The sequence below is a fragment of the Balaenoptera acutorostrata genome, chromosome 14 (genome assembly GCF_949987535.1).
Source record: "Balaenoptera acutorostrata chromosome 14, mBalAcu1.1, whole genome shotgun sequence".
In the NCBI taxonomy this organism is placed as follows: domain Eukaryota; kingdom Metazoa; phylum Chordata; class Mammalia; order Artiodactyla; family Balaenopteridae; genus Balaenoptera; species Balaenoptera acutorostrata.
The window spans coordinates 15,786,271-15,808,726 of record NC_080077.1 but is presented as its reverse complement, the minus strand read 5'-3'; the positions used below and the strand labels follow the sequence as shown (position 1 = coordinate 15,808,726).

Here is a 22,456-nt window from a genome sequence, read left to right as displayed (position 1 = left end):
GATCACGCGCCTATCCATGCACCAATCACAGTAATCAGGGAGATGAAATATGATGAAGTGTTTAGCCTAGTTGATTTCATTCAGAGCACCTGGGCTGATAGTAGGACAAAGGAGAGCGAAACGCTGGTATGGTTGTCAGAAGGAGGGTAGATGGATGTTGGGCTTCCAAAATTATAGAGGATATTATTCCGCCCCCTTTCAGCAGCCAAATTAAGAAGGTTTGTTATTTCACTAGCTACTGTTGCTTGCTTATGGTCTATGAAGGAAATGAGGCAGCTCAAAGAAGGGCAAGTGGAAGAGAGAAAGTGGTTTTTATGTCGAAGTGGACCTAGAGTCCCGAGTTACCTGGCATTCTCAAATCAGAATGGATAGACGTGGAGCGGCCCCCCCAGGATGGCAGGTGTGGGGCAGGCGCTGGACTGCGGTCTGAATACAGAGATTCCTTTTGGATTTACATGATCAAACTGTGTATCCCCTCAAAGTACTCGCTTTGTTTTTGTCTACTTGACCATCTGTGTTACTTATTTAAGGAATACTTTCTAGATACTTAGGGCATGAACATTGGGAAAGTTGCCCTTTTTTGGTCTTATTGCTATTGAGTACATTATAGTCTACACTGGCCTAAAATTCTGTGATTTCTGGTAGCCCTTTATGTGAGTTTTCACCCTCACTTTGTTTCTTCTATGAAGTTTTATGTGTTTTATTCAAGAAATAAAGGTAACAGATTTCATGCTTATGGGCAAGCCTTTGGGGCTCCTGTATTTCAAATAGTTGACATTTTTAGGGAAAGTGTCTATGCCTTGGGTATTTGCACAGTCATTATCATAAGTAGAAGTGTTTTTATCGAACATGACTTTAAATTGTTCCTTGTTTAAACCCTGCCAAACTCAACCCATTAAACCTGTTTTTACCTAGTCACTCAGTATCATCGTCCTCCAAAGCTAACAGGCCTTTAATTTTGTCCTGATATAAAGAGTAAATGTGATCGCTTTTGTGACATTGATCCCGTAGTTATTGTCAGAAACACTTGGCTTTTAGTTTCTCTCCTCACTCTGTTGTTTAAAATGAGAGGTAAGCTTATTTTAGACACTGTAGCTAAACAGACATGGTGACATATTGGACTTGTGTCTCCTTTTTATAAAACCAACCCTGACATTTTATTTATTTTTATTCTCAAACTCACATTAGTTGTGGTTTGCCTATAGAACTTATTTTAAACACCACCTTGCATGTACTCCTGACTATAAGTTTCACATTGTTCTTTGGCCAAAAGCAATAAAATGTGACCTGTTTTATCATGGTTCAGTGAAGTGTAATTAACATTTTCTTTCCAGAAATATAACATTGATGGCTATTTATAACATTTCCCCAACCTTCAAAAGTGTAATGAAGTGTTTGGGGGTATTTTTATATCAAATTCTATTTGTATTTAATGCTGTGAGTATAATCTATTAGTGCAGTTTGCACTTAAGGCCGGATAATCAAATATTCTTAATGTGTTTTTTTCTAAAAATTCTATCGTGAATTTATAGAACAGCCTCTGAGGTCCTCAAGTATTCACCTATAAATAAGCCTCTCTGATTATAAAAGCCTCTTACTGTTCTCATATTCCTATAATGGTACTTCACCTTCTACAGACCAAAAATATAAATTCATTAGTTTACCTCATATTGAGTTTCCTGGCTAGATGATGCTTTTTTTTTTCCTTTTCTAAAAAAGTACATTTATACTTCTCAACATTTCTCATGAGGAAACCATTGTCCTAAAGATTTCCTTAAACGTTTTCTATATAGGTTCTTTAAGCATAATTTTTCTGAATATGACCTGTTTTCAGACTGTCTTTTTTTTCGTTTGTGACTGGCCTTTGCTACCACTGGACAAAAAGCATTGCTTTTTACGTATTTCAAATCATCTGATACCACCCTTACTATTTATAACAGGGTTATTTTTAGATATTTCTCTTGAGTTTTAGGTATTCAGCCTTGCACCTGCTGATGGTGGTATTTGGTCTGTTCATTTCCTTTCACTAATACTTTGTGAACATCTTTTTATTTTATTCCTGACTTTTTAGCAAAAATGTTGTCTGTTGGTTTTAGATCTTTTTAAAAATCATAGTAGGTGATCTTTCTATTTCTAGATTACTGAGAGTTTATCAGGTATAAGTGCTGAGTTTATCACATGCTATTTTGTCATCTTTGGAAATATGAATACATGTTAATCTGACCTATTGATACAGCGTAAGAGATTTATTTATATAATATTTATAGAATAAGCCCAGTTTATATTGTTGTGTCATTATTTTAATTTACTAGAAATCAAGAGTTCTGAGCACTTTATTTGATGTTCTTCCATCTTGTTTATCTAAGTCAAATAAGCCTCTTACTTTTTTCCTTCTCTGTGTCTTATCAGGTTAGGTTATCTGATAAGCTTCACCAAACAAACTGAAGAGTCTCATTTGTTTTATATCCTGAAAGCTTTTTATACAGTTTGGGAATTGTCTAATCCTTGAAGTGAACCATATTTCTTAGCCTTTCAGCTTTTATATTTCTGGTTCAGTTTTAATAATTAAATACCACCTTAGAAAACTGTTTCCATTGAGATGTTCAAATTTATTCACAAGGATCTTTTTATATGGCATTCTCAAGTTTATCATCTCGTCCATATCTGTGATATGTTCTTCTAGTAATTCGAGTTTCATGTTGGATTTTAAGACTAGATTTGCCTGAAATCTGTCTATGAGACATTTCATTCTATAATGAACCAGTGACTGTTTTTTAAATATCGAAATCAAAAATTCCTGCTTTTTTTCTGCCTTTCCTATATTACCTTTATTGCTGTTTTTGAACTTAAGTTTAAATATGCAGTTTATTGCTTTGTTCTCTCCAGTTTAAAAAAAAAAAACAGTTACTAGTGTCACAAGTAAAACAGCATTTCTTACTCCCCACCCAAGATGAAATTAACTTGCTTTTACCATCTATCCCCACTCATTTCCCCGTTTTTCATAACATGATCCAGGATTTCAGACTTAGATAAGCTTAACTATTATAGTAATGTTTTTATTAGACATTTTTTCCAAAAATTTGGAAGTTTGCACTCTATTTGGACTGTTTTTAGAATAATTAACCTACTTTATTCCCTATTTACTGCTTTTAACGCTTACCAGCCGTGCTACTACGTGACTACTTTTTTCACTCTTTTTATTTGGATTCATCCCTCAGTCAACTGGAAATATTTTCAAGTAACTTTTGTTCATGAAGATACCTATCTGATACATTTCTAGGCACATTTGTTTTTCCTATATAATGTCTGTGGTTCTTTCTTTTCAAAAATAGTGACCAGAAAAAAAGCAACCCCAAATTTTACCACATCTAAGCATCACCCCCATTAACTTCTACCTTCCCACCCCAAGTACTTTGCAAAGATGGAAACTGAGAGGAATTATTGGCTACAGCCATAGAGAGGAGCTCAGGGATAGAGCGGCCATCGCCTTAGAAGGCGGTTCACATCCTGTGGAAGACTTGCGTTTCAGAGATAAGGATACGAGGGTTGAGACGGAGTGAAATCATCCATTCTCCTTCCGCTCCTTGGAGTTTCATCTCTCTTCCTGATAGAGGAAATTCTTCTTGGCTCCTGGCAAGTCACTGAACTTAAGTTTTAGCGCTATTGAAAGTTCAAGTCTTTTTTAGATTTTCTGAGTATTTCAAGGGAAAGGGAAAATCAAGATTGGACAGTAACTTTCTAGCACCACACCCTATAAGTTGTTTTTTAAATTAACTTGTTATGATTGTTGCTATAGGTCTATTATAGACCAGTAGCATAGGTGACTTTTTCCTAGGTCCACTATAGACCAGTCGCATAGGTCTATAATGACTTTTTCCTAGGAAAATTATGGTCTTTTTGCATCCAGTCTTCCTTTTGTCCCTTAAAATTGACCCAGGTGTCTCATCCATGTTCCACTGAAATCATTCTGGAAAAGTAAAAAGCAATTTATATTTTGTGTTTCTGCTACAGGTGGAGACGGATGTTAGCAGTTGGTGGGTGAAGACACTGGAAAGGCCTCAACCATAAAAGTGAGCTGTTTTCATTTTTTTACCACTTGAATATGAAACATGCTAAAAGATTAATAAATTCGTAATTTAGGTTTGTTAGGTATTTTTGTGTAAGTACCCTCTATGAGCAAAATTTTTCTTGTTTTTTAACTATTTTGTAAGACAGAATAACAAATATTATAACCAAAGGGTGAAATACAAAAGAAAATTCATATTTCAAAGTACATACATGAGGAATAAAAATGGAGTCAGGAAGAGTAAACCATAGTGTGACCCAAATTGGAATCATTTCTTCCTGTTGGCCCTCTACTGTTAAGGAGTCAGTCCCTTGGGTAATATTTTAAATGCTTTTCATTGGCGAGAAAAGTTCTTCCTGTTCTTTTTAAGTTCCTCTTTTTTCTTTAAGATTTAAAATCTCAATGCAATTTTGTGGTGGTAGTACTTGAAAAACCACAATGAACAATAAGAGGGAAAGGAAGGAGGGAGATATACCCTTTTTTTAAGGTCTAGGCAATTATTTTATTCTGTTTCTCCTTTCCTAAGTCCTTTAATTTATCATACTCTGACCACATCACAAGCTATTTGGCAAGACTTGAAATGTTAAACTGACATTATTACTCAATTCCATATTAAATGCTTACTAGAATGAAAGGACTATGTGAAGAAACTCGGTCCTGGTAAGCACAGCATTATCCTTTTACTCATTTATACTTTCAATTCTACACCAGGTCTTTTTTTTTTTAACCAAACAGTAAAATAAAAATAACATTAAAGCATAAGTGCAACAAGGGGTTAGAGTCTGCCTTTTGCAAAATAATCATGCTTTATTGGAATTATGAATATTTGATACACTGCATTCTTGTTGAGGTACTCAAAGTTATTACAAAGACAAATGGTATTTTAATGGAGTTAAGATGTCTTTGCTTGTGTTGGAGTTCAGAGTTCATCGGTATTTTGTTAACTGGTAAAATAGTGGTTTTCTTACTGCAGATCTTCATTACTGGCAAGAAAGTCCTAGAAGTTCTTTTGTCTAATGTATGACTAGAATGCTGAGTAGCTTAAAAATCAAGAGTCTGAGGTCCAGAGCTGACTTACCCATTACACACAGTGCCTGGGGCCATGATACTTTTAGTGGCCCACGAAAATGTTTTCATTTTAATGCTTTCCCCAAAAATAAATAGAATAATAGTGAATATATAATAACGAACCCAGCCTGGATTATATTTTTCTTTACACCACTGCAGTCATAAAATATAATTTTTAATATTCTTTTTTATGGAGGAAGGGGCCAAAGTGCCTCAGAGCCCAAGAAAATCATCATGTGCCCCTACCTGGATCGCAGTCAGGCACACTCTACATATGTGACAGATTCAGTCATTTGAACGCTTTTTTTTTTTTTCTTTTTTTGAAGTGGAATAATCATTTCTTTTTCAGAAATGATTCCCTTCTCTGGAAATGAGTTCATAGACTTTTCTGCTCATCAGAGAGATACATGGCTTGTCTCCAAAGAAAGAAATGACATCTTGTTAGGTTAGATAGCTGTGGTCATTCATGATGTTTTCTTAGAATAAAGTAAATATTTTCTCCCCTGAGAGACCCACTGATATTCTGTTTGCTTTGTAATATGATATGCAAAATAAGGGAAGGGGAAGCGGGACTAGCTCAGGATTCTTTGGTCCCATTTTGGACAAGCATTTTTGCCTGAAGAGTGTGTGTCCCATGAGAACAGTGGCGACCCCCACTCCTCGCTGCTGTGGGCATGTAGACTTTAGCTCTTGGATCTTCCGTGGTTGCTGATCTGTGGTACTGAGTACATGACATTTTCAGTTACCATGACCGATCCGGTTTTGTTTGTTTCTGAAGCCATGATCTAGTGTTGGAGAAAATAGCTTTGTCAGTCTTCAACTGCAGTGACCAGATAAGAATCTCTTCTAAAAGTCACTTGTTCTTTTAAAGTAAGTGTGTTGAATATCTGATGAACTTCTTTTTCAGAATTGGTACCCACTCAAACATAAACTCCCTCAGAGCCAGGTCTTTGCATGTTTTGCTTGTTGCTATATACCCTAGAAAAAGCCAGACATAATGGAAGCTCAAATGTTTGCTGAAAGAATGAATGAGCTAATTTCCTTCTTTAGAAAAGTCATGTTTCCCCCTCCCGAGAACTAGGGCTCCAGGCCTCTGGTTTGAGGTAACAACGGTGGAGATCGGATACTGGAAGGGCCACATCTCCAGTGCCTGGAGGGGTGGGTGACCCTGCAGTGCTCAGCCTCCATCTCAAGACTCAGTTTACCCTTTCACAAAAATAGTTGGGTCAGAAGGAGCTTTTTTTACTTTTCTAGAACTTTTTTATTTTCGGCCGTGCCGTGTGGCTTACTGGATCTTAGTGCCCCGACCAGGATCAAACCCATGCCCCCTGCAGTGGAAGCTCGGAGTCCTAACCACTGGACTGCCAGGGAATTCCCTTCTAGAACTTCTTAAAACAACCACAGAAAAGGTATTCTGATGGCCTTCTCCACCTTGGTGCCCCCCTAGACTCCCCTCACCCCATGCTGGTCTCAGGCTGGTCCAGGCCACCCCACACTCCCTCTTCCTAGCACTCCAAAAGGAAAAAGTACCCCTGTATTTCTAAAACATTTGTTTATTTTAAATGTAAATACATATAATTAAATTGATTACCCCCCACCCCCCGCCAAAAAAATCATGTTATACTTCTGAAGTGTTCTGAAATTGTTTGGGGTATATAAGTGAACTGCAAAACTTCTAGTTCTCAGACTAGCAAATATCTGGGCATGTACACAAAAATGTATATGGTACATCAGTATAAAATAATAATCTACCAGTTTGTTACCCACAAACTATAGATAAGAACTGTTCTCTCCAGTGTAGCAGGGCAATAGATGCCATTGGGTACCAGTTGATCAAATTAAGCTAGGAAAACAAGAGAATTCTAGAGAGAAGCGCCGCTCTCTCCAGCTATTGAAGACATAGTATGGAGGTGTAAACAGAAGGAATCAACTGACCTGAATTAGTAGTATTTGGTTAGGTGGTCTTGATTTATAGAAATTTTTGAAAAATCAGAGGAGTATAGGCCTATTTTTCACAGTTTTTGACCCCAAAGGAATTAGAATGCATTATTTTCTCTTGGTATGATGTGTGTGTGTGTGTGTGTGCGTGTGCGTGTGTGTGTGTGTGTCTGTGTTATTCAGCTTCAAGACTACATCTTTGATGAAAACTATTACATATAGAATGGATAAACAACAAGGTCCTGCTGTTGAGCGCAGGGAACTATATTCAGTGTCCTGAGGTAAACCATAATGGAAAAGAATATGAAAAAGAATGTATATATATGTATAACTGGATCACTTTGCTGTACAGCAGAAATTAACACAACATTGTAAATCAACTATACATTAATAAAATAATTTTTTAAAAGACTACCTCTTTGAAATACCACCAAAAAATATGTGTGTACCCATACTCATATAAACATATTTTTTTCCTGAATAAACTTGCCCATACATTTTATTCTTGGTGCCTTTTTGTCCAGGGTTTCGCCTGCCCCGGTTCTTTGAAGAAAGTACATCAGGGGTGGAGTTTAGGAGCACACAGCCTAGAGCTGCCCGAGTATCTGAGAGATGCCAATTAAATGTTCCAAGGTACACACCAGGCACTGGAGTGCTCGGGGCATCCTTTACAGTTCTTGCTAGCATTTTCTGAGCCCTACCATGTGGTCATGCTCTTCTCTGGAGAGAATAAACATCACTCTAGCGTCTTCCATCCCTAGCTGAGGACTCTCACGGCCCTTTCATGAGCAATTGCAGGAGGCCCACATGCTCTCTGGTACCTCGAAAGTCTTGAAGCTGAAGGCTTTGTGGGGTTGCAATACTGTGGCTTATTACCCTTAAGACTTACAAACAACGCAGTGAAGGATGCTCAGTGAGGAATCAACACTGCACAACCCTTTTCATATCCTGTAAGTGACCTTGCCACTGTGTTCCAGGAAGTGTTTTACTTAAGGCTGATAGATTTATTGGAAGGCAGCTAATAGAAGAATTATCGGTGGCTACAGCATAAATGATTGACATTGTGAATAAATAACTAATTATGTTGGTCTAGACATTGCTAATAATATACCCATCTGGTGCAGTTCTTGGCACTGAGCTAGAGGACAGGGACTTAATGCAGTGGGATCTTTAAAAAGTCATTGAGATGCTTTCCATCAGGTTTCTTCCATTGCAGAATCCCTTGATTATCTCTTAACATGGAGGTGTCATGAAAATTATTTTTAAAGGATAATCGAAAATTAAAAGTGTTATAATAACTAAATATAGTGGTTACAAAAATATAGCACAGGGCTTCCCTGGTGGTGCAGTGGTTGAGAATCTGCCTGCCAATGCAGGGGACACGGGTTCGAGCCCTGGTCTGGGAAGATCCCACATGCCGCGGAGCAACTAGGCCCGTGAGCCACAACTACTGAGCCTGCGCGTCTGGAGCCTGTGCTCCGCAACAAGAGAGGCCACGACAGTGAGAGGCCCGCACACCGCGATGAAGAGTGGCCCCCGCTTGCCACAACTAGAGAAAGCCCTCGCACAGAAACGAAGACCCAACACAGCCAAAAATAAATTAATTAATTAATTAATAATTTAAAAAAATAAAATATAGCACAAAATTATGCGTTCAGAAAGACGTACAGATTTGGCTTTTTGAGTATGGACACCTCTCCTCTATTCAAAAATATCCCCTTTTAAAGAGTTCTGGAGATGGGTTGCATAACAGTGTGAAGGTACTTAACACTACGGAACTGTACGCTTAAAAATGGTTAAGATGATAAATTTTATATGTATTTTACCACAATTAAAATTGAAAAAAAAATTTTTAATATCTTCTGGAAGTTTGCATACCTTAAGCTGGTATAGAGACTAGACACCCTTTGGTGGGGAGGAGGGGTGAAGGAGGAAGACGTCTTCATTGTAGATCCTTCATTATATCTGGGAAAGGTATGAGGGGAAGTCCCCAACCATTTTTGAGAGAAAAAGGACATAAGTTTAAAAAAAAAAAAAAAGGTACTTGTTTTCTCATGAAGGGATGACCTTTGGAATAAGGAACTAGTTCCCGTTCCTGGCATTGAGCATAAGAGGATTCTCAGGACAGTATGTTCTCAATTTTGTGGAATTATGGTAATAGGTTTCTGTCAAAAACAAGGACGGGGAGTGGGGCTTCATGGTCAAATAAGTTTGGGATTTAAGCAAGGTTAATGATTACTTTTTCTGCAGAGCCTTTACTATGCTGCCCTGAATGGTAGTCTTCAACAAGGAGGTGTTACAGGCAAGGTTCCCAGACTTATTGAAATGGAATTCCTCCTCCCTCCCCAAAGCCCTCTTCCCCACCTGCTAGTTTTTTGACCTATTACTGTGTTGTTCTGTGGAAGATGGCTTGGTAAATGCCGATTTAGTATGGAAAGAGGAAGTGACCAGCACAAACACAGAAATGGGTTATGGGAAGAAATATAGACGAATTGAAGCCATAATTGTGACGTGTCTCGGTAGGAGGAGTCAAAGAGGACATTTGGAGGATAAAACTCTATACAGTGACTCCAAGAGCTCCATCTGGATAACCAGTAGTGGAACCAGCCCTGAGTTTGATGGTGAGGGAGTCCCTCCCGTTTTGCTCTCCCCTCAGACTGACCTGTATGGTCCATGCGTACAGCTTGTGAAGCATCTTGAAGCGTTCGGCTAAGCCGCTGGCAAAGGGATCAGGGATCAGCAAAGGGTGACATCCAGTGTTCTGAAATTCTACCGTGGAAGAAAGTTTCCTTAAACCTTTTGCTATTAAACTACCTCCAACTTAATAACATTTGACAGATTCCGAGGGACTCCTTATTGGAAGAGAGGTAGCATAAAATTATTTAACATAGGTTGTTATTGATACATCATTAAAAGTGATCTGTTTCAGGATGATCATTTTATAAATGAATGTCTACTTTGTGTAAAGCACTAAGTATTGTGAGGGATGCAAAGGCAAGAAGACAAGGCTTCTGTCCTTGGAAAGGTTGTGAAGTAGGTCAGAGAAGGTAAAAGACGTCTAACAAGTAACCTTTCTGTGAAGCAGTATGTGATAAAAAAAAAAAGTGGTAACAGAAATTTAGAGTACCAAAGGACCTAGAAATGTGATCCAAAGAGATGTACTTCCCATATAAATTATTCACTTGTGAATGTCCCATGTCTCTGAAAATAATGCTTATTTTCTGTTGGGTACAAAGTTCTCAATTAAATCAAAATCATTTAACTGTTATTCAAATCATCAATATCCTTACTTAACTTTTTCTCTATTTGACCTGTCATTTTCTGAGGGAGCTGTTTTGGAACTTAATTGTGTTGAGTGGATTGTTAATTTTTTCTATCAGTTTTTCCTTTGTATGTTTCAAAGCTGTACTTTAGATACACAGAGGTTAATAAGTTATTCACTTGTTATGTAGCTAGGTGCAAGATAATTGTTGTGTTTTGGAAACCAGATAGAATATCCAATTCCCATGAAGTATGGGCTCACAGAGGATTTTTGAAGGTCTCATGTTTTTAACATCTGCCACTGATGATGAACCTTGGATAGACCTTCCCAGGGGCTTGCAAAGGGACCATCTAATAGGCATGGAAAGGCCGTCACTTAAATGTCAGAAGAACCAGATGAGCCCAGTGGTGCCAGATCCGCTTTTGGCAGCTGTAGATAATGAATCTGGTGTCTGGAACAGACAGTTAGTTGTAATATTTGAGAAACTTGTAGAAGCACTGGACCAGATTCACCAAGCTTAGGAAGTCCGTACAACAGAATTTTCCACCATGGCTCTAGGTAAGCAAGGCCTGTATTCATGTTGACTGAATAAAGCTGACATCCCCTCCGCCTCTGTCTTGGCCCCTTGCTTCCTGTCTCATTTCAGATCCCAACTTTTGCTGTTTCAGCTGCATTTTCCAAGGTATGCATAATTTTTAAATCTGTGTTTTATTGCCTTACACCATCATGACTTTACTATGCCATAAGGAAAGCCTGTTCTGGAGGCAGATTACATTTGTGATAAAGACTTTCTAGAGTTAAGTCAGGTATTAAAGCAGTCATTGTGTTTTAAATTGAAAGACAAGGAGTTGCAATTGATCTTAAGTCCTGTATTAAGTAGAGTATTTTCTTTTAATATTCTTTGTCTTAAAAAATGTGGGATTGGATTTCTTAAAATGTTGTAACTTCATATATATTCCTTTGATTTCTAAAGCATAGTCATTCAAAGAAAAACAGAGTTTAGCAACTTCACAAGTCCTCATAAATGGAATATTATAGCAACCAGGCTCTTAGGCAAACGATCACCAAATCCTTTTTTTTTCTGGTCTCCCTTTTGTTTCTAAGCCCTCCGTCTCATTTCTAACTCTTTTCTGAGTGTTTTCAATTGGGGATCTCCCAGTCACCTCTAAGGCCACTTATTCCTAAAACTACCTTTTAACTCCTATTTGAGGAAAATGAAGATACTTTTGTGCAGGCTTATCATTTCAGGTGCACATTTGACATCTCTCTCCCTTCCTCCCCCCCCCCCACCTCCACCCCTGATATCTAATTTGTCACTAGATCTCCCTAAATTTACCTCCCCATCTGTCTCAGCCCTTCTTTTCCATTTCCACAGACTTCATAGAAGGGAAAAGTGAATATCTGAATGTTTGCCACACGCTACACACTATATACTTTTTCTTATTTCATCCTTTTAGCTTCGTAAGGTTAGGAGACTGAAATTCTCAGAAATTTAAGTCATTGCCCAAAGTCTCACAACCAGTAGTTTTAAGAAACAGGACGAGTTATAAATACCCAAGTACAACTCCAAGTCCAAGTGCACCATCTTCTTTGCTGCCCTGGAATGTGGGATACCGCCTGCAGCTCAGCCATGCCACGTACCTCCGTGGTACCACATCGGGGCAGAAGAACCAGATTCGTGAACCTCCAGTTCATGCCGTCCACCAGCCTGGTCCACCCACAGGGCTGGGTTAATCATGTCAGGTGTCTAGTCTAAAATTCACAGGGATACGTTGTTGCTTGCTCCATAAGCTCTGACCTATTTTTGCTTTCCATCTTGAAGTCAACTGTTCTAGAAAAGTCTATTTTTTGCCACCCAGAACTGTCTCTGCTCCTTGGAGTTGTCATGAAGGAAACACCATGGGTTCTGGGGTCAGTTGGACCTGGGCTGCTCATCTCCTTCCTGGGAGGCCTCAGGCATGTTTTTTGCCATCCTCAGCTATAAAATCATGACAATAAACTCGCTACAGTCTAGCTGTGGGTCCAGAGAGTGCACGTACGATGCCAGCTGTGGTGAGAGCCTGGCAGGCTCTCAAATGGAGCTGGAGGGTAGTCGCAATAATACTATTATCGAGACCTTATCTATCCTCTTAAACTCAGTTCAGATTCCTCCTCCTTCATAAATAACTCCAGCCTGATTCTGTCTGCTTCCTCATATATAAGTTAGCTTCAGAACAATTCATTTAGCAATTTTAATTATGTGGTGCCTCTTGACACTGCTTTGTGGTCTTAAAAATCCTTCTTGAGTGTTGTTAATTCCTGCTCTAATGGACTAAAGCAGTTCAAAGGCAGGACTAGGTCTTATGCATATGATCTATAGCCTGATGCCTGATATGTAACTAACTATTCACAAACTCTTTTGATTCAAAATTAAGAAGGTTCACATATATTCAGATGAAATCAATAGCCTGCGTGTTGGTTTTAAGTACAGAGGGTTCCCAGGTAAACGCCTTCATGTAGCATGATTAGCCCAAGTTTCTTTGTTCGTAGTTCTGAATGTGAAGAATATTGCAGAGTAAACTTTGAAACTCCAAGAAATCTTACTATCCAGTATTTCTCACAAAACTGCCTTTTAAGCCCTGGGCAATCTTAAAACATGGCTGTATATACACTCATGTTTTATTTTCTTGGAGTACCTCCAAGATAGGAAATATTCTAATTGTCTTCATAACTATTATTTTCTAGGCCTAAATTTTTTTCTTGGGCAGATTTTCATTTTTCTTCTTTACCTCTTCAGTCCAGGTAACTTTTTCTCCCCTCCCTTCCTGGCCAGGTTTTCCGCTGGGACAGTCTGGTGGGGAGGATGTTATTATAAAAAATAAGCCTGAGGAAGAGTCAGAGAAGAGATCATTTAGAGATAAAAATGTGGTGGCACTTTTAAACTGAAGGGACCGTTTTGTTCATGATGGGTCTTCTATTTTTATTTTATTATTATTTTTTAATTAAAAAATCTCTTTATTTGAAAGACACAGAAGAAAATAAACAAGATATATAAAGAACTCTAAAAACGCAATAATAACAAAACATCATTAAAAATTAATAAAAGATTTGAACAGATACTTCACTAAAAATGAGATACAGTTGGCAAATAAGCAAATGAAAGATGATCAACATCATCATTTATTAGGGAAATTCTTATTAAAATCACAATTAGATCCCAGTTATTTGAATGCTGGTGTGAATACAGGGCATCGTACACTGCTGGTGAAAATGCAAAATGGTTCAGCCATTTTAGAAAACACATTAGTAATTTCTTATTAAGTTTAATATAAACTACCATACAACTCATCAATCTCTCAGATATTTTCTCAAGTGAAATGAAGATATACATCCATACAAAAACCTGTATGTGGATGTTTAGAGTAGATATATTTATTAACAATTGCCAAAAAAGTGGAAAAACAAAAGAAAACAAATATTCATCAGCTGATGAATGGATAAACAAACTATGCTACATTTACTCAATGGAACACCGCTCAGCAATAGAAAGCAACGAAATACAGGTATTATTGGCAACATACATGAATCTCAAAGGCACTAGACTAAGTAAAAGAAGCCAGATTCATATACAGACTACATATTGTATGATTATATTTATATTACATTCTCACAAAGGCAAAACTACAGGGATAGAGAACAGCATTACCAGGAGATGGGGCTAAGATAGGGAACTGACTATGAAAGGGAACATGGGAACTCTTTGGTGTGACGGGAAAATTCTATATCTTGATAACTTGATAGTAAAGGAGATTACAAAATTGTATGCCTTGTCAAAATTCACAGAAATGCACAGCTAAAATGGTGGATTTTATTGTATACAAATTGTATTTAAATAAAATTGGCTAAAAAGTAATCTGTGAGTGGAATGAGATTGAGTGGGGAAAGTTATGAAACAAGATTGGCCATCTGTTGATCATTGTGGAAGGTAGATGAAAGGATGCATTATTATTCTGCTCTGTCTACATTTATATGTTTATATATATAGTATTTTTTAATAAAATCTGCAAATACAGTTTAGTCTTAAGGAACTGTTTTTTAAATTAATGATAAAAATAACAGGGAAGTACAGTACAAGTCAAATTACTGAAAATAGTTAAATGACAAATAAAGAATTACCATTAAGAATTATAGGTAGATATAAGTTGTAATGATGGGTCTTTTAGCTTTATTTAATCACCCCATATTCAGAGCCAGTTTTTAAAACTCCATGCTTTATCATTTTAACTGGAGGTCTGCAGACCCTCTCTTTCAACAATATAAGTATTGGCGAAATAATCATTTGAAACATGTTGTAGCCAAGTTTCACCTGCCAAGGTGTGTGTTCCATCCTAAATTCACATTTAAATGCATTTGCAAAGTCTATTTCTAAACAAAATGCAGATTACTAATTTTGGCAATATTTTGCCTATATGGAAAAGTTATTTGTTAAAATATTTACTTAAGAAAAAAAAGTCTCCTTGGTCTGCAGGCTTAAAGTTGTGAAATTGAACTGCGCGAGAGCCTTTGGAAGAACCCTTCCCAGGAGAATGGTCTTCTTCCTTCTTGGGGTCAAGGTGATGGGGTGAAGGGTTGGGAACCACATCCCCCAGCTGTGGAACACCCGGCTCGGTGCATTAATTCTCTGCTCTGTGCCCTCCTCTCCCTTGTCCGTCCAGGAGGCAATGCTAGATAAAACCCCAGAAGGTGTAGAGGCGCCGGCTGACTCAGCACGCACCACCACTGGGATCTGGCAAGAGCTCTCTCTTAGCGAAAGGAACTTTCCAAAGAAAAATTTCAAAACTTCAAAAATTTTCAAGAATATTTGAACATTCAAGACTAGGATTCTGTAGGGAAAGACTGGGACCTAATAAGGGTTCCGTCAGTAAAACCATGTGTATACACAGCATATGTTACACGCAGGCAATCTTCAATTTAAGCCAGGGTTGTTTTCCACAAGCTCATTTGAAAAATATTTTGGAGTGTATTTTTCCTCATTAGATATAAAGCTATGTGTGGGAAGTCCTCTGGCAAACAGGGCCTGTTTAACCCATATTGTACCTGGAGAGCAGTTCAGGCCATTTTGGTGGCCGGTTGCCAATACTAATGTTCTTCCCCACTGTTCATATAAACAATTGCAATTCCAATATTTGTAGAACTTCTCACAACTAGAAAATGTGGCATAAACATTTTTATGAGGCCATGTGTCTTGATATCAGAGTTTAGAGAGACACATATTAGCTATAAAACTATAAGTCATACAGACGTGAGTAATCATGTATAAGAATGATTCAGGAGAGCTTCGTCAACATATCAAAGCAATAATAGAAGCACATTACAATTATATAGCACTTTCAAGTTTGATATATTTATAATTTATGCCAGTTTGAATTTTGAAACTCTAATACCCAGGCATTCTTATTTACTTTGTGCAAGAGTTTAGGGGGAATGCTTTGAAATGAATAGTAAGATGGGGCCTGGTATCCTGAGGGGAGAATGAGGAGACTGTAAGAATGATGCCCTGTGTGGACCTCTTAGGGAGAGGAGGGAGGAATAAGTAATTCAGAAGAGTGAGCCAGGGACTTCCCTGGCGGTCCAGTGGTTAAGGCTCCACGCTTCCATTGCAGGGGGCGCAGGTTCAATCCCTGGTCAGGGAACTAAGGTCTTGCGTGCCGCAGGGTGCAGCCAAAAAAAAAAAAAAAAAGAAGAAGAAGAAGAAGAAGAGTGGGCTGTAGGAAGGAGGAACATGCAGATCATGATAGCCCTCCTCCTTCATAAATCCCAAAGTGAGAATTGGCTGGTTATGGTAATAGTAAGTTGATGGAGAGAAGAAGGGGGAGGGTAAGGAAATCCTTGCCTTTCAAGTCGCCATCTTCCCAATCGGGGTTACCCCCTGTTCTCTGAGACATATTCTTCCATAAAAACACTGATAACCTATGGTTAGATCCCACATTTGAGAATCATCATGGGTTAAAAAGCTTTTAGAGGCAAAGCAGCTGGGAACCTTCTATACCAATAGAACCTGGAACACATTTTCCTGTAGAAATAAACAACCATTTACCAGGAGTCTTTTGGAATGTTCTCCATTTTTAAATTGGTTCTGCCTCTATGTGTAGAGTTGAGTGAGCCTGAGAAGCAAATAGTAAAACGCTGGATTCTCATGGGGGATGTAGAGCTTTTTGCCTTTGGAACTCAATGAACTGTTGTACCTCTTTGTACATCTAGAGACCAGTCTCAACTGTGTGTTTCTTAGACACAAAATAAAATTTCTAAGTTTTCCACATTTATGATTTTTATGAACATAAGCTTTCCTATCTGAGAAACTTTAAACACTTATGAAAATAAGTATAATGCTCATGGGGTCACTTTAGAATACAAAAAACAGATGGTAAGAGGTTCGTTGACATGACCGGCTGACCTGCTGTGAGATATTGAACACTTAAATTTATTTTTCTTCCTCCATGATCGTTCTTCTGAATATCTTGAAAGACATCCAAGAAAACTTTTTCTTCTAATTATTTCCAACTACTTCTTGGAAGTTCATTCGGACTTACAATTAAACAAATCATCTATGCTTTGGGAGCACCAATTTAAACATCAAATGTTTGTATTTATATATAGAAAGAAGGTTAATTATCTCTCCCCACCACCAGGTTTTAGCCTGAAAGGCAAATTATTTAGTTTTGCTCCCTCTTGTATACTGAGCAGTTGCTCAGTAAATGGGTTAAATAATATGGTATCTTGATTCAGGAGAATGTGGTTCCCAAATGAACCATTTAGAGAAAATAGGATGTGACTGTGAGTAGAAGGGACAAGGAGGTGATGCCTCAGCAAAACAAGTTGTTGTGAAGGGAGAAGTGGAAAGTAGATGCTGGGTAAGCAACCAAAAATGCCCATGAAATTGGGGCAATTATACTTAATTGTTGCAGTTTTATTTCTAAATAAAACATAGTTCTGAGTATAATCTTTCCATCCCTGGCTCTTATCCCTACATACTATTGCAGACTGTACTTCTACAAAGTTCCTCAAGTTATTTCTTGGCACCTTGGAGGGAGGGGGAGCACATCTCATATTATGAACAGCTGTGGTCTTGTCTTCATCTTCTGATCTAAGTTGCTGAGCTCTCCATGACTGGAAGTGCCTGAAATCCAGCCAACACTGCCATCCAGAATCACTCACACACAGAGCCCACCCGAGGCCAATTGGTGCTTTGTTCTTTGGAGCATGTGCCAGAGTCATAGTATATTCTGTGCAGAATTGGGGCAGATGCTTCTAAATACCTGATGGAGTTTTAAGTGAAAATTACTCTGTTAAAAAATACTTTCTGCTCTCTATTCCTCTATCTTTAGAACTCAGACATAAACTATAGATACAGGGCCTGAGGAAAGTAGTCCAATAATTGAAGGATGGCTTCCAGGCGTCTGCCTTGGACAGCTGGGTGGGACTAGGTTATAACCAGGAGGACAGGCTTCTTGTGGTATTTAGCATCCAAGTTACATAGATCAATCTAGGCAATTTTGTTACCTATTTATCCTTTATAATGCTGTATCTACAGGAAAATGAGTCCTCCTTCCACCCTGGCAGCACTCTGGATAAAAGAGGCAAGTTATAGAAATATAATGCAGACATATAATGTGGACAATGTATTAAGAGGGCCATATGTTCCACTTTCTGCACTCTGATAGAGTTGTAGTTGTCTGAAGTAAGGCAATATATTCAGATTGGAATATTGCCAAGAGTAAAAAGTTTAAGAACAGGGGTAAACTTGGCCTTCCTCTCAACAAGCTGAGGTCACCACAGGATAACACTGGCTTTCCCCTTCAAGGGCGTCTTTTGTCTGGCTCTGTCCAGCAGAATCTCGTGTTAGTTCTCCAGCCCATACCCCCTCTGCTCTGTTGGTCCATTCGCTGCTGACCTAACGTCTGTTTGTCATTTGCCTATTCATGAAATGCCCTTCTTCTCTGTTTGGGGTAGAATTCTACCCTCCAGATAACCAATAAGCCTAGTGTCTCCACCCCTGTCTGTGCTCACCTCAACCATACCTAGGTGTTAATTTTAGACACCAATAAGATCTAGTCCTAAATACCTCATGTTGCTTGTGAGGAAACTGAGGCACAGAGAAAGTTGGTGTCACCACCAAATTTGCGCGGCAAGTTTGTGCCAGAGACTGAACTAGAATCAAGGTGTCTTGTCTTCTAGCCCAGTATACCAACTGCATTTATAAAATTCTTTAGTTTTTCCACAAAGGGGGTATGTATATAGATACACACACACACATATTGTTTTAAACTGATGAACAATAAGAAAGATGGACTTCTAAAAATTGATTTTCTATATTAGTCTGTTTAGAGCTGGGAATGCCAACCATTCAAATCTTACAACATGAAAACTGGGCCTGTTTAAACATATATTAGGGCTGGGTTTGTATCACCTTTGGTCACCTAACTACTAAGATTTCAGGTTTCTAGCATCCCAACATCAGACTTTCAAAATCTTGAATGGATGTAGACATGAATTTTAAAAAGGATTTCCACCCATTGATTTTATGGATACCTAGTCTTTGAAGCCTAAGAAGGCTACTTGTTTCTATTATCTGTTCAGTCAAGTCTTTGTGTTTTCAGCAAACTTATATGAGACAGCAATATGTTGTCTTATTGCGGCACTAAAATGGGGTTTGGGCAGAGCAGACTTCTTGTAACACACAATCTAACATTATAAAGTATCTTGGGAAAGAGTAGTTTGAAGCACAGTTTCCAGCGACAACCTCCCAGAGTATCATTAATTTTCCTTGTTCATAGCAGTCTAGTTTTTCCTATTTGCAACAGATGTGTCTAAACAATATGTTTTATTAACTCAAACAGAAATATTTTCCTGCAATAAAATGACCTAATATCACATTGTTTTCTTTTGTGTAAGGAGCGTATGCTGCTTGGGAACATTTAGAGAAACCGAATTCAGATGTATGGAAAGATAGGATTCACATGTATGGAAAGATAGGAAGTGGTGAGAAGCAGAATTGACCCTCCTTTAGAGCTCAAGGTGATATTAAATCCACCAACAATAACAAGTAAAAATACTATGTATTGTTGTGGAGTGCTACCTGTCCCTTGAAAAGATTTCTCAATCAGCAGATATTAAAAGGTTTCAAGACCTCTTGTCTATTTTTGAGATGTGTGTCTAAAGAGACATAAAGAGCAGAAGTATTTGAAGATTGACTTGTATACAAGAGTGGCTAAAATACTTGTAGACAAATAGGTCCTTCCAGGAATATGAAAGGGAAGATGGATTCTAAAGCATACTTGCTGTTTTTTTCAGCTGGCTGTTGTCAGGTGTGAGTGTTCTTCTATGCATTGGGGAAGTCTCCCTGTGCCCATGTACTGCTGTGTCCTGGTGCTTCTGCAAGGACTGAATGTGCACCTCACTGCTATCTGTACCTGCCAAGAAAGGACACAAAGCATTGGCTGCCCTTCCTGTAACTTTTCTGAAAACAAAATTAAAAATTATCATGGGAGCATTAAACACCAGAACACCTTCTAGACAAAGTGCAAAATGATTTGGTTCTTTACAGCTCCCTCAAATATTTTTCAACTCCCAGTAGTCTAGTTCCAAAGAAGAAATTATGGTTTTCTCTGAGAGCCAAAAGTTCCCTTTGTAAATTTCTGGGTTTTGGGGGGTGATATTTTGAGTTCTTATACACTAAAATTTAATGGTCCATTTGAGCAATTGTACCTGTATTGAGCATAGTTTCTATTTTGGGATTGTTGGAGGCAGTTGTTGAGTGCTGACCTCTTCTTTGATCTGTTGGGACTCACTGGTTTCCATGGAGTCTTGCTGGCTCTCATGACCAAGTGAGAGCTCGGCATTCTTGTCAGCTGGGGTGCAGTGTTCCCAATCAGGTCTGACCTGAAACACTTGGACAAAGGACTTTAAAATCAGAATGCTTTATATGTCATCCTGAAAATATGTTGATTATTTTGGGAGAAGAGTGCAGTAAAGGTTTAAAATCTTGTGTTTCTTTCATTTACTTAAATTTTGATTCATTTCTGGAAAACTATTTTAGTCTTCTGATGCTACAAAATCCATAGTTTCTCCAGTCCTCCTATTCTGTACAAAGTAACACAAAGCATAATGTCTTATTTGACCTTAAATGTAAGGAAAATGAGAGCCAAGTTATTGTGACCAATATATTTTATGTATCTGGCAGTAATCTTTTTATTTTATGGCAGTGATGACTCAAAGCAATTGTTGATCCTAATTTATTTTTAAACATTTTAACTTAAGCCTTCTTCTCAGGGCTTCTCTGTTCCTCCCCCACCTAGTATTGTAGGATGGCTAAAATAAGATCACCGCAAGTACCGACGTTCTTTTTTCTAAGTCAGACATTTGCACGGCTACACTGTGGATTCAGGAGAGACAAAGGGAGGTCCCTGACTTAGAACTAGCCCCCAAATAGAGGTGGACGGGCATCCGCAAGGCTCATAATTGTAGAGAGCTGGGATGTGTCTTTATTGTACAAATGAGTAGGAGCAAAGAGGAAGAAAATATGACTTTGGCCTGGGCAGGTGAGGGTTGAGGAGGCATCTGAGATGGTATTTGTGTTCCTGCAGAGGGCATTCTCTGACCTACTTTGATGCCTGACTCCCTTGTAATTACTTCTGCTCGAATCCACAAGGCTTCACTCTAAGGGGAGAATTAACTCTTTAGCTAACATGGAAAATCATGAGATGTTCTTTCGGGGAAATTTTTACCTAAATTACTTTCAGTACTTGACTTGATGTCAGAGTTACTTGAACTATTCATTTAGATCCTTTGGCAGCAGCAATTGTAAAGAATGATTCTTACACTCAGTCAGGTTCTTACCAAAGGTGTTCTCCATGTTGACATCACACTAACCCAGATTTTGACCTTGAAATGTATTTCTAATTTCCTTTTGAAGCCATTCCTGAGATTACTAAGGGATTTTTGTATTGAAGGAAAGACGTGGCTTTATTAATTTTTATCCCTGCTCCTTCAATGAAATAGATGTTTATTTTTCTTTATAAACCCCATGGATTTTAATAGGAATATCAAGAAAAACCATCAAGAAAAAAAATTTATATGATATTTTCACATGTGCTTATGTTTTCAAAGTAAATAAGCATTGAGGAATCATTTTTCAAAAATCAGTAATGTTGGTGGTGTTTTTCTACTAAAAAAATCGACTTAAGTAGCTTCACTTTTCATAGCCTCTCACTGACTTTTAGTTCTTTAACTTTATAAGGAATATGATCCATTTAGTCATATTTTTAAAGACTTGTGTAAGATAAATGTTGGATTTTTAACAAAGAATAAACCCAGGAGAAAAGCATAAAGCTGGAAGAATAGTCCAGAGAGGCAACATTAAGGAACTGAGCAGGGCCACCACCTACAGCTACACAGACCAGCTCCACACCCTCCACCGGGTACCGATCACAGACCCGCCGGGAATGGGGCCCCTGGAGTTGCGCAACCTGTCATCCCTAGACCTAAGGATTATAAAAAATGCTTTCACATTTTTGGGTTCATTCAGCAAACTTTTGGGTTCCCTCCTTATCCTAGGATTGTTGGGGAAACCCTGGATCACACAGAATTCATAGCTAAGTGGCCTTTTTATTGTTGACCCCCAAGAGTAGTCCATTTGGCCAAGGCAAATGGCATAATGTTACAGCTCCTATGTTGCTGCTTTTTCCCCATCCTAAAGCATGCTCCTTTAAAGAAGAAAGGGCAGAGCCATTATGGGTAAGAAGGAACCAAAGCCGAAGACTGTTGAGGAATTTGTCGAGTCAGGAGTCCTCCACACCTCACTTGCTCAGGCTTTCACGCAGCCAGCACTTAAGGATGGGCTTCATATGCCAGACACTGTAGTGGGTGCTGAGGATACAGTGGTTACCTTGGAAGTACCTGCAGGAAGCCTAGAGCTAGTGGAGCTGAAAGATAACTGTAAAGACCATTGTTAGGTGTATAATTACACATTGTGGTGAATGCTATGAATGAAGAGAACAAGGGACTCTTAAGAGAGTGGATTTTCATTGGCACGAAGGCTGATCCTGAAGTTGAGACAAAAATGAAAGAATGAGTGAATGAATGAA

The 22,456-nt window shown here is 38.3% G+C and overlaps 1 protein-coding gene across 3 annotated transcripts in view; it reads left to right on the top strand.

Annotated features, from left to right (window-relative positions):
• Window positions 1-22,456, top strand: part of PLEKHG1 (pleckstrin homology and RhoGEF domain containing G1) — a 223,337-nt gene that overhangs the window by 53,337 nt on the left and 147,544 nt on the right. For all 3 annotated transcript variants that reach the window (XM_057527985.1, XM_057527986.1, XM_057527987.1), the window contains one exon: window positions 4,012-4,070. The gene's annotated coding sequence lies outside the window, so the exon portion shown is untranslated. The remainder of the gene's footprint in view (window positions 1-4,011; window positions 4,071-22,456) is intronic.